Consider the following 15,654-nt stretch of genomic DNA (forward strand, 5'->3'; position numbering starts at 1 on the left):
CAATAATGGATGGCTTATTCTGAAATCTGTAAACCTCATTCTATGAGGAATAACGCCTATTCCAAAATAGCTATTTTGAAATAAGGTGTATGTAGACACGCCACTGCTGCTATTTCGAAATAGCCTCTCTAAATCGAAATAGCATGTCTACATTAGGGAAGCCTGCCTCAGACTAATTTTGAGGCTTCCCTGCAATGTAGACGTGCTATTCTATTTCAAAATAAGCTATTTCGGATAGCTATTCCAGAATAATTTATTTTGAAATAGCTATGCAGTGTAGACATACCCCTTGTGTGCTCTCTCAACTCCCAAATAGATTAAGAAAATAATTTGTAACAGTGCAGTATAAAATGAAGACTTGTTAAATGGTAAGATTAAGATCTTTGTTAGTTATTTCTTAATGTAATTATGTACAGTGAAAGAGTATAGATGAGGTAACACTTAGGCCAAGGCCTTGATGGCATAAATGTGGTTTTGCTAATTCCTCTTTTACACCTCATTGACAGTCTGCTTAAAATGAAGAAAATGTTGACAGAACCCAAGATAATATTGGCTGGACCTTATAAAGTAAAAAAAAAACAAAAAAAAACAAAAAAAACCACATGAACCTGTAACAACAACAACAACAACAATTACTACTGCTGCTGCTGCTAAAATGCTCTTTTTCTGGAAGCTGAAACAACTTCCCAACAACCTGGAATGTGGTGACTTGGTCTTATTTACCAATTCTATCTTGTCTGTTTGTGCAGCATACATGTCCATTTGGGAATTGTAAGGGACAGTATTTCTGTATGAAATTGTGTAAATAAAGGTGAAAATTGATTAAGCCTAAACGCTCTTAACTCCCAAATAGATTAGGAATTTAATATTTAGCTGGTACCCCAACAGGTGAAGTCTACTGTGGCTGTCAAAGTTATACTTTGATCTTACATAGAAGGCCTGCATTTAGGGAATTTAGGGCAGTTGTGAGTCAGTTTCCCAATTTTTACCCCCAACATCATCAGAGAGCTAAACAAAATGTACCATGCACCTAGCCAGAATTAATTTTAAACCTACTGATGGCTGAACCCTGTAACGTTCTCTTCAGCTCCTAAAAAATCCCAAGCCCCTTCAACTCCCAGAAAAGTCAAAGGGAGTTGAAGTCACTCAGCATCTCTCAGAGGGCTCAGTATGCTTGCAGGATAACACCAAGAATTCTAATGTCATTGGGGTTTTTTAATAGGATACAAACAAAGCCATAAAGCCTTGCTGGATGTATCAGATTTGGGAGAAAATGCAGAGAACTGTACAAGATCAAATCCTGACATTTTTAAAAAGTGCCCTTAAGCTTGTTGTTCAAATAAAATATGCAAATTTGGCTGCAGGGTTTCTCAGAGTTCATGTATTTTTTGGAATAAATATTCAGATTGGACTCGAAAGGTTCTTTCATTCTGCCTTGAGAATAACAGATGTGAATCAAGAATATAAATGTTTCTAAATAGCACATGACTACCTTTCAGGGAGCAGGTCCCCAAGCATGGGTGTGCTAATTAGGACACTTAAAAATCAATGTGGGCCACTTAATGTGCCAATGCTGTGGGTTTAACGAGCATTACCTGTACTGAGTGTAGTACATGGGAGTGAGAAGTTCTTCCATAGCCACTATTGTCCCTTCCATGCTAATAGGCAGGAAATTGGTGGCAAGGGCAAGAAATGGAGGGATCCTTGGTTTTGTGTCCAGTGTGCTGAGCTAGAGTGGTGGGGGAAGGGACAGACCTGGGGTAGATTACTTCTCCCCCTCCCCCATCCACACAAAGGTAGAGTTTGGAACAGACAATTATTCTCTGACTTCCTGATTTGCTCAAGATATGCAACAACTATGCACTTCCCCTAACTCATGATTTATGGCAAAGCCCCATTCCAGCTCGGTGAAATCCTTCTTCCGTTAAGATCTTGTCTACATGGGGCGTTATTGTGTGGCAAGCCAGGGGGCAAATGTATAGTACACTAGCTTGCTGCACAATAATATCTGGTGTAGACATACCTGCAGTTCACTAAAAGTTCCTTAGTGCACTTGTTTAACCCACACACCTACTGGGTGTGATTAACTGTCCCATGTAGTGGCACTTAGACCATTTACAGAGAGGCAGACCACAGCCTTCGATGAGAACCAACTGGTTTTTAACTTAGGCTGTAGACCAGGGGTGGGCAATAATTTTTGCTAGAGGGCCACTCCAAGATTTTGGAAATTGGTCCAGGGCCACAATCCTCCATGGTATTAATGGAGGAAGTGCGGGGTTTACGATCGAGGTTGGATACAAAAGGGAGCTTGGGGTAAGGAATTAGGGTGCAGGAGGGAGTGTGGGGTCTGGGAGAGAGTTTGGGTGAAGGAGGCGATTGTGACTGGAACACTGGACGAGGGTACAAGGGTTTGGGTTGGGACCTAGGCAGGGGACTTGAGTGCAGGGGTTTGGGATGGGACCTAGGGCAGGAGGGTGTTGTGACCTGGGGCAGAGGATTGGGTTGCAGGTTCTGAGAGGGGATATGGGTGCAGAACGGGGGAAAGAGTTTGGATTATGTTGGGTAGGCAGACAGATGGTTGGAGGGAGAGAGGGGCTGGAGTGCCAGAGGCAGTCTCTAGCCAGGGGACTTACATGGGTGACTCCTGGCCAGCAGCCCAGCAGGATTCTAAGACAGCCTCTTGCCCCGGCACATGCTGCAGGAGCCATGTATGTGTGTGTGAATAACTATGAACCAGAGGGGAGAGAGGAGTGGTGCTTCCTGTGCTGTTTGTTTGAAGAACAGGCAGCTCCCATTGGCCAGAATCAGCCAATGGGATTGTCCTGGGGGCAGGGACAGCACATAAAGTCTTTCTCCCCACCCCCACGCTCATAGTAGTGAAAGAGAAACAGCCCCACGACTGCTTTTCTGAGCTGCATGCAGGAGTGGCAAGGCAAGCAGGGAGCCTACCTGGGGCTCCCTGCTGTGTCTGTGGGCCATATCTGGTGGTTTGGAGGCCCGAATTCAGCCCACAGGCCATATTTTGCCCAGCCCTACTGTAGTGGCTCATGCACTAAGCTCCAGACATCCCAGGTTTAGTTCCGCCTGTTGGTGTTACACTTGCATACCTCACAGTTTGTTACTCTGAATTCTTCAAATGAGTTGAATTCTTTAATACGTCACCATCTTTTCTTTGGGTTTTACTTTATCTTTATACTGACAACAATAACTGAATGAAATGTAGAGAATACAAATAATCTGTTCCAAAATGAGTGATTCAAAACAAGATTCAAATAAATGCGGTTTGATTCCAGTCAGTAGTAACAATAAATGACTGCCTAACAGGAAGTCTCTTATGGAGAAAAAAAAAAAAAAGACCCTACAGCATTATTCTACAGTAATGATTCAAACCAAACCATTATAGGTACTACTGTAAGTGACAGTGTTTCAGATTATTGTTGTAGAATGCCACAATATTTTAAAAAGCAATGCTAGCTGTAAACCAAACATCATTTATAGCTTGTAAATTATAGCAGTCTCTTAGATATTTCTTCTCCTCTAATGTAGCTGTATAAATAGGACAGAAGTCAAAATAACTGCAGTAGATGCTTAACACAGTATTGCTCTTGGGATAAAGCACTTCCCTTTCTGTTTGAAAGAGACACCATAGAATATGTGGCAAAGGTAATGTTTAGTCACCTTAGTTGCTTGCATTCTGAAAAGAGGTCTGTTTCCCATGTAGTCTGATGCTGGATGAGGGTAGTCCTGTGAGGAATCTGGAAGAATGGATTGCACTAAATCTTCAAGGATGTGTGTAGTCTTCCATTATAAGCTAATGGGGCATTATACACATCAAATCAGTTCCTGATTGCTTAAAAAATTTTTCAAAGCTCAGACCTGGCATCCAATGGCCCAAACTTAGCCATTTTGGGGAGTTTGTTTTTACTATTTGAATAACATTGTTTAATTTCATTTTAATTTTTAAAAACACATGAATTGCCTCCTGATTACCCTCAGGCAAGTGACCTCTAGGAAATGAAATCTGCCAAGGATGTGTACCATGATAATAAATAATGAATAAAGCAATTTGACAAGTAAAAACTGAGAACACTTTCCAATTTACAATGGCAGTATGGGAGAAATGGATCATAAATTGCAACATCTTACTACTCACAAAAAACTATATAAGATCACTCGGACATAAGTTAAAAAAACTTGTGACACCACCAGGAAGGTCTTTAATAATAGCAACATGTCTATACCAAAACTTCAAAGATCATGCTTATTCTTTTAGATCTGTCTGCAACTATTAATACTAGGCAGTGGTTGAAATGGTCCATGGTAAACCTGGTAATGCCAGAGGAGTGCAAAGGTAGCACAAAGTCACTTTTGCTTTTCATTCCCTCCCTTGCACAGGCAGAGTTTGGCCATATTGGATGACTTGGACCATACTATTTGATTTTTGTTTTAAATTAGCAGACACAAACCTTGAATATTATAAAAATTATGTTGCAAAAGATGAAGAAACCTGTGTAGCCCAAGGTCCAGCGTGTTTCAGCAGCAGCCCTGGGAACTACAAGTTGTGGACTACAAACTGCGGCATGTTGGGAGAACTTCCTGGTTCCTTCCAGGATGTGCCCTCTGCCCCCAGCAGGGTCTCAGCAAGGACTGTGCTAGAAGCAGCCCACAGGCTGCATGCTGAGAGAAGGGGCTGCTGAACTGTTTTCCTGTTCTATGTTTTTTACAGAATAAAGCCTGTTCCTGGTGATTTGTCGGAGTGGGTCTGGTCTGAGGTGCACTCACACATACACAACGCAGAGCACACCAAGCAGCCTCAGGCCTAGCCCTCCCCCCACAGTGGTGTAAGAAGTCACAAGCTTCCCCTATGCTGAATAACCTCACACTGGGCTAGCCAACAGGAGGGGTTACACCTGCAAAATATGAAAAGGTATCATCAGCAGGAAGATAAGCTAAAATTTCCAGCTATCTATACCAAGTGTACATTTTATTGCTCATATATATGAAAAATAGATTGGGAATAAAATAGTCCTTTATGGAAATCCAATACTGATAATGTAACTCCCAAGGAGATTCCTGGGGTTCTCTGCTGGTACCTCAGGGAGAGGCACACTGTCCCTGGTAGGGAGGGGGGAGCCAAGGCAAACTCAGAGTCTGCTCTGCAACAAATAGGGAGTGAGATGCCCCTCCCCAGGGAGTTCAGGGAAGGGGAGAAGCCATTGTTTTTTATGAGTCAGTCTGCAGCCAGCCAGGGCAAGAGCAGGACTGGCTGTGTGGGAAGCTGGTAAGCCCCAGGCCTGCATGCAGAGTCCCCCCTGAGAACTGGCCTCTAGGGACCTGAAAGCAAGATCCTTCAGTTGGGTTTTCCTTCTCCACTGATGATTCCCAGTTTGTAGAGTTTGCTGGGAAACTTCTCCAGCCAGGCTGAGTTAGCCCTTCAGCGCCCTAGGTGAGACCAGCCACCATGTGGTCAGCTCTGCTCTGTCTGCTAGTTCAAGGCTGCTGCCTGCTGTGTGTGTCTGGGTGCTAGGCTAGGAGATTACAGTTTGGATTTTAGTACAGTTGCGTAATCTGCACCTTGAGCCCTTTGTGGTGAGGGGAAATCCTGGACTGAAGCAGCCTGATTCCTGCCTGAATAGGATCCCTGATAGCAGAGATCAGCCCCGCAGCAATGACTGAGGAGTCCAGAGTCATCTCTGAGCTGGAGGATCATTCATGGAGTTTGAGAGTGCACCATCTTTTAGTTAGTCAGTAAGGGAATTTGTTTTGGGGACCCCTACTCCCTGAACTGTATCCTCAAGCCAGAGAGTAAGGGTTTGGGGATTTTATAACCTGCTGCATATTAAATCTGTGGAGGGATTTACCACCTTCTCCCGCTTGTGAGTCCGTTGGGCTGTACTGAACCCAGTCAGCCACACTGCTAAACCACTGCAGAGAAGAATTTTGTGGTCATAGGTCATCAAGAGCCCCGACAAAGTACGCGTACCAACAGGACACTTACATTTGCTACATCAAGTCACGTGACTGGGGAAAGTCACAGGTATAAGCAGCGTGGGCACTGGAGAACCTAAAAATAGTATTTTACCCTGTTATGTTATAATTGTTTCCTGTTTAATATAATTATTGTGTTGAATATATCGTATGTATTTGTGTTATTTTTTGAAGTCTCCAACTATCTGGCAAGTACATGGGGATTACCCTGTGGTTAGAATTTTCCTCCCAAACTGCCCTAGTGAACCTGCCAGGAAGGAGTGAGGGGGGTGGAGGCACCGCCAAATAAATTCATAGGAAAAAATAAAGAAGATACACCCTGCTGAGTGGGTAGTGGGATCCTGAAGAACCCAGACCTATCCACCAAAATGTGTAGGCGGATTGGCCCGTGGAGAGAGGCGCTACAATAATATTTAGTGGGGAAACCAAGAATGATTTCTCTGTGCTATTCATATTTTAATATGTCTTAGACATTAATGTTGGAAAAGATCTCATCCATTGTAATTACTTTTGAATACTGCCCCATGTATTGGGCTGTGGGGGTGTGAATTTTAGGGTGCACCCAAGTGCTTCACTGGAATTCCCCCAAATGGCTGCTGCAGAAACAAACTAAAAGCTGGGACAGGGATTATCGCTTTTTATGTGTTTATAGGAGGCTTAGGATGACGCAGCACTGATTTTAGTTGGGACTTATCGTTGCTGTTGTAATAACAACAATAATTATATTCCAGTTTACATGACACCAAAAGGTATTAGATTATTTTCTTTAACCTGCTTTAAAAATCTCACATTGCACTTAAATCTAGCTAAAAGTGTATAACTTTGAAAAGCCCCTTGTGATGGGGCCATTGCCCCATGCTGGTACATTAGAAGAGGGCTAGAGACCACTAATCAGGGCCTGTCTAGGCCCTATAAGAAGGGCTCCTGGAGAGGTGGAGCTCACTCTCTCTCTCCAGCTCTGGAGAGAGGGAGACCTGGCTGCCTGCTAGCACAAGGTTCGCAGACAGAGCAGTGATGTGGAAAGGTAGGGTGAACCAGAGGACCTCAGGCCTGAATAAATTCCAGGTTGAGGCCCAGCAATAGGGGCCCAAGGAGGCACTGGGCCTACAAAGAAGCAGCCAGCGCTAAAATAGGCAGCAGGCCCTCTTGCTAATAATGAAGTTGCCCTTTCAGACTGCAGTTTGCTCCTGAGCGAAGTGGCTATCTGACCCATGGCAGTGGATCACTGAGGCAAGTGGTACTTTAGAGAGCTTATCCCTTCACCCTCCCACTTCCCTGGTCCTTCTCACATGACCAGAGAACAGCAAGACCTGAAATCCAGAGATGCAATCAATTTTATGTTTATTGGGGTTAGCGTCCAGCAAGCATGAATTCAGTTTCCTTGTTCCCTTTGTTTTTTCCTTGGTTTTTTGCCATTTACTTCCTGGTTTGCCCAAACGTATACAGTAATATTTTCAGGTATTCCTTAACCAATCATTCTACTGAAATTTAAATAACCAACCATAATATATTGTAACACAATTATCTGACCAATTATATCCCATCACCTCACTTGGTTTACATTCATCAAAATTAATTATGGAGCAGACAGGAACAAAGAACCAGACAGAGGCACTACAGATAAACAAAAAAGAGAAGGGGATCATAATAATAAAACAAAGAAATGAGAATTTCACAACCTCAACTACAGAAAAGTGGGTCCTTGCCAGAGAGAAAGCTATCAACCTAAGTTCCCTTTAAATCTTCTAGGCTCTTCCCTTTATCCGGAAGTGATAGAATGGATGCCCTTTCTAACAGCCTCAAATTGCCTTATTTCAAATGCATCTGGTTCGGAATGTCAGGACATGACTGTAAATTTCCCAGCTTATGGATGCCCCTGCTGCTTAGCCAAAAGCCTTAGCTAAAGGACAAGGCTGCAGACCATCATTTACAGCTAGACTGTGATTTTGATTTTTGTTCTTGTACATTTGGTACGGTTGCCAGGTGTCCGGTTTTGAACCGGACAGTCCAGTATTTGAGCTTTCCGTTCGGGAAACAAATGAGACAATATAAATGTCCAGTATTTTCTAAATAAGATGTCATGTAGATTGTGATGTAATGTCAAGTGTGTCCGGTATTTCTGTTGAAACCAACTGGCAACCCTACCATCTGCAATTAGCAAAATGGTAATAATACACCTAAATTCTTAACGCATGGGCCTTTACAGGCAGACCTGAATATCTGTATCCTAACATGGTGGCATAGGGATAACGGGGTTCCCCAGGAGGCAAGAACCCCAGAGTGTGGGTGCTGCCTCATGGCCGCACCCCATGGGAAGAGGCACCACAGTGAAATGGGTCCTGATGCAAAATGGTGGATAACTGGAAAAAGAGAGCTAACAGAGGGCAAGTCACTGGCCGGAAGAAGGTGCTGCAGACCTGGAAGAGCTAATTCCCAAGACTGGCTAGCAGGAGGTACTGTGGCAGTGAGCAGATCTGTCACACCCCTTGAAAAAAAGCCCTCTTCACCATCACTTTTTTAATAGAACCAGAAGACGGGTTCTACCAAAAATGAGTCAGGGCAGTCAAATGAGTCAAGTTCTGACAATTTCACTAGGAAAATACATAGACGCAGCTCCTAAATTTACAGCCCATAGAAAGCATACAGCCTAAGCTGGTTAAAATCAGCTAGCTCAGTGGCTCATTAGGATGCACAGATTCATTCAATGGTCACAGATCCCGGAGTGGTGGTGGGAGGTAAATAATAAAATCAATAATGTAATATAGATCAGTAATGATCTATGCCTGATAAATGACATGCGTTAAGTACTGTCTGAGTTCAAGCTGTGGAATATTTCTCATGGGCCAAAATGTGACCTGATCTCAGAACCCCTGGACCACATAGTGCTTGAATGCCCCATAATCACATTCACACGCATATATCACACCCCTTTCTCGCCCTCCAGAAGCTCGTTCTAAATTCATAAGCAAGCATTTTTGTGCAAAAGTTTTTTTTCAGAAGCATTCAGAGACTGACAATTTCCATTCAACCTTTTAAAGAAAAAAGTCAAAAGTTCATATCATTGCTCCAATTTTGCAGAAGTTTCATGATCTAAGTTCCATGTCTGTTTCTGAGAACAGTTAGGTCCAAATTTTATGGGTCATAAAATCAGAACAATAAAAAAATAATGGCTTGCGCAATAAACCACAGCTGAAACAGGCTTCAGCTGAGTTTGGGTTTACTCGAGTCTATCTACATAAATCACCTAGAAAAGTTCAGGAAAGAGGTTGCAATGCTAGGGTCTGGGATATCATTCAGTTCAGAGTAACATCAGTCATGACTTGAATCTGAAAAGTCAGTTGCTTTTGGAATATTTTAATCTCCATTAGCTGTAAACACCTATCACATAGTCAAAATTAACCAACTCCTTCAAAAAGACACCACCAAAGAGATTTTGCTTTGAATGGTAGGTACTTTTGATGTGTGACTTCAGCCTGGCCTAGTTGAAGTTAATGGTAGCTGGGGTACTTATAGAATTGTAAGTGCATCTCTTGTTTTGAAAACCTCAACTACATGCAAATAGATAGACTCAGCCATTTTGACAAGTCTTCTGTGACAGTACCGTGACACTGGCAGCACCTAATAATTCCAACTGTGATCATGTCTTTGCGCTAGGCACTATCCCAATACATCATGGAGAGAGCCCCGGCTTCAAAGAACTGATAGTCTTAAAGAGCAGATTGCTATAGGGTAGGAGAAAGGAAATACTATATCCCAGTTTTAAAGTCAAGGACCTGTGGCACAGAGGGATTAAGTTCTTTGCCCAGGTATCTATGATAGGGCCAGGAATCAAATCTATGTCTTCTGTCTCCATTCTCTAACCCCCAAGACCACTTCCTCTTTTTAAAATTTCTTTTGCTACAGATGACTAAACACACAAGAATCCTATCATGCAGCTCAAGTAATAAAGGCACCAAGAGGAAGATATTGCTAGGTGGATATTTTAATAACATCCCTAATTAGTAGCCTGAAGAAAACTAATTATGATGTAGGAATCAGAGGATTACAAGACTCCTTGTGCTAATCTGCAGGAAAGAATCACTTTACTAATTAATTCAAACTTTGGTTTTTAATATAAAATGCTGTGTAAAAGATGCTTAGCATTGGGTAGCTGCAGTATAGGATAATCAATGTAAAGTTCTAGCACATGGTTCATTAAACCTTAGGCTGCACTCAAATTATTTTTTCAAATAAAATGTCCATTACAGCACTACATGTTAAGTTAGCCAGTGAAGTGGTGTATTAAGAGCAGTAATAACAATTCTGCTGCAGAGTGACAATAATTGCCTGTACTACAATAAAAATGCAGAAATAATCTCAAGCACAACATATTAACAAAGTCTTTAGCATTGTGAAACAAAATTACTCTAATGTTTGCAGGCCTTATTTATTTGGATGCATGGTCTTTGTTATACTTGAATTCTTTTCCTTCACACATCAAGGAAGACAGTTTTCCAAGGGAGAATTTTCTTCTTGAAATGGTTCTCACATTTGCTCCATTCCAAGGATGGCAAAGCAGGGTGCCTGGTATATTCATTAATAGTCTGATCCCAAGAATGCATCTGTGATTATTTCACAGCAGTGCAAACATAAATCCAGAGCACTGCATGTGCATAGTTTGCTGTATGTTCTACTGCACACTTTAGAACAAACAAAACAGGGTTGAATACCAGTTCCCATCCTCCCACAAAGCCCAACCAAACAATCTTTGGCTAGGTCTACACTGCAAAGAAAAGTCAGAAGAAGATACGCAAATTGCAGTATCTTTTTCTGCTTTTCTTTCGAAAGAAGCTTTTCTGAAATTTGGCATGTCTACATGTTGCCAAATTTCAGAAAAACTTTCTCTTTCAAGCCATCCCTTCTTCCTCATGAAACGAGATGTATAGGGATGGTGAAAGAACACATCTGCTTTTCGGAAATATTTTTCAGAAAAGCGGACACGCTCCTTGGATGCGGATAGCTTTTCGGGGATACCTCTGCTGCAGTCTAGACATAGCCTTCATGTATAATACCTCCATTGATAATCTATTTTAGCCATTCTCTGTTCGCATAGTGTTTCGTTTATTTACTTCTTTTTTTCAACCCACACAATTCTTTAATTTTTGGAAAAATCCTTTTATATCTATAGCATCATCTTTCCCCCAAATGTCTGTAGAGTGTCATAAAACTCCTAGGAAGCCTCTCTCTGTTTAAGACAAACAAACCAGTGTTCCCCCTGTTTTAGCTGCAAACTCAAAAATTTACATTTATACATGTGTATTCATCTGTCTAATAACAATTTAAGTTAATTTTCACGGGTTTTCTTTGTTCAGGTGTTTCAAATGATATATTTGTCTCCATCCTTTTATGAAGACTGTTTAATTCTACCTCAAGAATCAGTGGCTTCCTTTAGAGATGATTTTTAAAATTTTATTCAAATGGAATTTCAGTGCCCCTCCTTTCTATCATCCCCCATAGCAGGACTGCCTCTAACTCTTAAATGTTCTGTTCTACATCCTATTCATTTTAACTAAACAATTAAAGGCTTTTTATTACTCTCGATTTTCTAAGTTACCACTTTTAGTGCTATTTTGAATATTGTTAACCAAGTTATATTTCTTTGATTTTCTCTGATCCATAGAGGGATCCTATGGGTCCTGATAGGTCCTGCACTTTCAGATGGATTGCTTTCCTCAGAGGCTCACAGCAGCCCTCAATTTATGCACCACACCTCCGGCAACAGCTTGCTTTTTGTTGAGCTACTCTCACCATTGGGCAGTGTAAAGTATAGGGAGAAACCAAACTCCATAGTCTCAGTGGACCCCAAATAATACAGGGATAAGTAAACCTCTTTCTTTTTCCCAGCCAGTATTTTTCCTGAGAGGAAATGGGGAAATAGGTGTTGAGGGAGGGAACCCTGGCCCGTCCTCTACTCCAGCTTCCAGCCCAGGACCCTGTAATAGCAGCTGCCTATAAAGGTCTCCAACACCAGTTGCAAGATAGCTACAAAATCTCTGGGCTAGTTCCCCACACCTTCCCCCAACACCTTTCTTATCTCAGTGTCAGGGGACTGTTAACCCCTTACTAAAACTCAGTGGGAGTTTTTGATTGGCCAGCTCCCTGTACCAAAAGGAGAAGGGTCCATGAGAAATCAGGGCCCTGAGAAGGCCAGACCCCAGAGACAATGGAAAGCAGCCAACACTCCAGCTCAGCCTGATTGACAGGTTGGACAGGCCAGTGAGAAAATTAAGAGGCCAGGTCCCGTCCTCCATGTGAACTGGGATTTTCTAGGTCCTTCTGAGAGAAAGCAGAGAGAGCTAAGAAGAGCAAGCTATGTGGAGAGACCGACCTGCAGTGTCAGAGCCCAGGGAGCCCAGACCCTGTGCTAAGGGGCAGTCCTGCAGCAACAGAGCCAGGCACACACAGCCCAAGGAGCGCAGACCCTGTGGTGAGCAGCAGACTTGCAGTAATCAGAGAGCCAAAGGGGACAGAGAAGCAACACAAGGAGCTGGAGACTGGCAGAGCAGGACAGCCTGCAGCTGGGTGTGGTGAGCAGCTTGGACCAGCAAAGCGGGGGGAGAGGCTCTGGGCAGGGAGACACCACCAGGCAAGAGGCCCTAAAGGCCAGACTGGGAGAGGGGTCCTGCCACCTACAGCCTGAGGCCGTGTGGTCACTGCCAGAGCAAGCATGTCCAGCCTGCAGCCCCCCTGCAGCATAGCCAGGTCCTGAGAGAGAGCCCTGGGACCTGTAAGAAACAGACTGAACTGTCCTTACACTCTGCAAACTGCTATTTGTGATGTCCCCGTGCTACAGAGCAGGACTGTGTGTTCTCATTTAAACTTTCTAATTTTTTTTCTCTTTAACCAGTTGATGTTTAATAAATTGTATTTGCTTTGAACTGTGTGAAATGATCACTGGGCCAAGAAAGCATGCAGTGTGAAGCAAGCACCCCAGATTGGGGACACCCTAACTCCTGCCCCTAGTGACTACAAGGTCGGGGATTAAGTCCCAGGAAACCTGGGCCCAGCCTTGTCGGGATTTCGAGAACTCTGCTACTCAGGAGAGTGGAAGGGGAGCCGTCAGAGTCAGGGAGGCCATTGGGTAAAGGAAGTAGGAGCAGGGGACTCAGATCCTTTCATTGGTCCATTTCTCCGGGGTAGTATAGAAGCCAGGAAAGTTCCCCACAATACCAGGACCATTCCCCCGCTTACATCAAGCTCTTCCTACTAGAAGCCGCTGGTGCTCGCTCCTCCTAGATTCTTTGCGTTGCTCCCTCCATCGTCTCAACTCCACGCACCCTAACTACAGAGAAGCTCTTTTTATAACCATGCTCAAATGGTTCTTTAATTGTCCACAGGTGTTCTAACTAGCCTTGGCTCACTTGATTCTCTAAACCCACTTAATTAGTTCCAAGTGCTTAATTGCCCTGATTGATTCTGAAACATTCTTGCTGGTTATGGACTAGAGTTTGCCAGTTTACCCTGGAAACAGAGATTTATTCAGTCTGAGGCTAATATAGCCACCTTCCTTTACTCATTTGTATCCCTCTGGCCTGACCCTGTCATAATATGTGCACATACATGCGCAAGCGCAAACACAACTCCTCTTCCCTGCTTTCTGCCAACAAGATGGAAATAACTGGTCCTGGAGTAAGAACAACTTTTAGTGTGGGGAAATCAGCTAAGCTAGAGAATTTATGCCTGGGCAGTTCCAATCAAAGGAAAAAATAAAAATTAAAGCTATTAGTACCTTGGTGAGCTAGATTAAAACTAGCTCAACCATGTTGATATCTGCAGTGTATATAGACCCTCAGTGACACTACCACTGAAGCCAAATAGGTTTTGCCACTGACCTTTGTGGGAGAAGGAATGGTCATCATAAGAACACAAGAACATAAGAACGCCATAATGGGTCAGACAGAAGGTCCATCTAGTCCAGTATCCTGTCTGCCGAGAGTGGCCAATGCCCCAGAGGAAGGAAACACAACAGGTAATCCTCACGTGATCCATCTTCTATCATCCATTTCCAGACAAACAGAGGCTAGGGACACCATTCCAACCCATCCTGGCTGATAGCCATTGATGGATCTAAGCTCCATGAATTTATGTAGCTCTTTTTTGAACCCTGTTAAAGTCCTGGTTTTCACAACATCCTCTTGCAGGAGTTCCACAGGTTGACTGTGAGCTGTGTGAAGAAAAACTTCCTTTTGTTTGTTTTAAGCCTACTACCTATTAATTTCATTTGGTGACTGTAGTAGTTCGTGACAGCGGGGGGCCATGCTGACTCACTACGGACCTCTGGAGGCTGGGGCCCCAGGCCTGGCAGCAAGCCGAATCTCAGTTCTAAAGATAGTTAAGTCCAAAACAGACTGTAAAGAGCTGTAAAAGGATCTCACAAAACTAGGGCTGTGTCCAGACTCCATGCCTCCGTCGACGGAGGCATGTAGATTAGCCAGCTCGGAAGAGGGAAATGAAGCCGCGATTAAAATAATCGCGGCTTCATTTAAATTTAAATGGCTGCCCCGATCTGCCGATCAGCTGTTTGTCGGCAGATCGGGAGAGTCTGGACGCGATGCCCCGACAAAGAAGCCTTTCTTCATCGACACAGGTAAACCTGGTTTCACGAGGCTTACCTGTGTCGATGAAGAAAGGCTTCTTTGTCGGGGCATCGCGTCCAGACTCTCCCGATCTGCCGACAAACAGCTGATCGGCAGATCGGGGCAGCCATTTAAATTTAAATGAAGCCGCGATTATTTTAATCGCGGCTTCATTTCCCTCTTCCGAGCTGGCTAATCTACATGCCTCCGTCGACGGAGGCATGGAGTCTGGACACAGCCTAGGTGACTAGGCAAAAAAATGGCAGATGAATTTTAATGTTCATAAATAAAAAGTAATTCATATTGGAAATATAATTCCAACCATAGGTATAAAATAATGGGGACTAAACTAGGTATTATCTTTCAAGAGAGAGATCTTTGAGTCATTGTAGATAATTCTCTGAAAACATCTATTCAATGTGCAGCAGCAATTAAAAAGCAAACAATGTTAGGAATAATTTTTAAAAGGATGGAAAATTAGACAAAGAATATCTTACTGCCTCTATATAAATCCCTAGTACGTCCACATCTTGAAAACTGTGTGCAGATGTGGTTGTCTCATCTTAAAAAAAAAAAAAAAAAAAAAAAAAGATCTCTCAGCACTGGAAAAAGTTTAGAAAAGGGCAACAAAAATTATGGGGATTGGATCAGCTGCTGTAAGAGAGAACTGAGACTTTTCAGCTTATAAAGAAGAAAACTAAGGGGGATATCACAGAGGTCTAAAATTCATGACTTGTGTGGAGAAAGTAAATAAGGAAAAGTTATTTATTTGTTCCCATAACATAAGAATTAGGGGTCACCAAATGAAATTGATAGGTAGCAAATTTAAAACAAACAAAAGGAAGTTTTTCTTCACACAGCTCACAGTCAGCCTGTGAAACTCCTTGCCAGAGAATGCTGTGAAGACTAGGAGTTTAACAGGGTTCAAAAAAGAGCTAGATAGATTCATGGAGGATAAGTTCATTAATGGCTATTAGCCAGGATAGGTAAGAATGGTGTCCCTAGGCTCTGTTTGTCAGAAGCTGGGAATGAGCAACAAGGGAGGAATCAA

This window comes from Pelodiscus sinensis, chromosome 8 (assembly GCF_052426305.1).
Source record: "Pelodiscus sinensis isolate ZL-2025 chromosome 8, ASM5242630v1, whole genome shotgun sequence".
Lineage (NCBI taxonomy): Eukaryota > Metazoa > Chordata > Testudines > Trionychidae > Pelodiscus > Pelodiscus sinensis.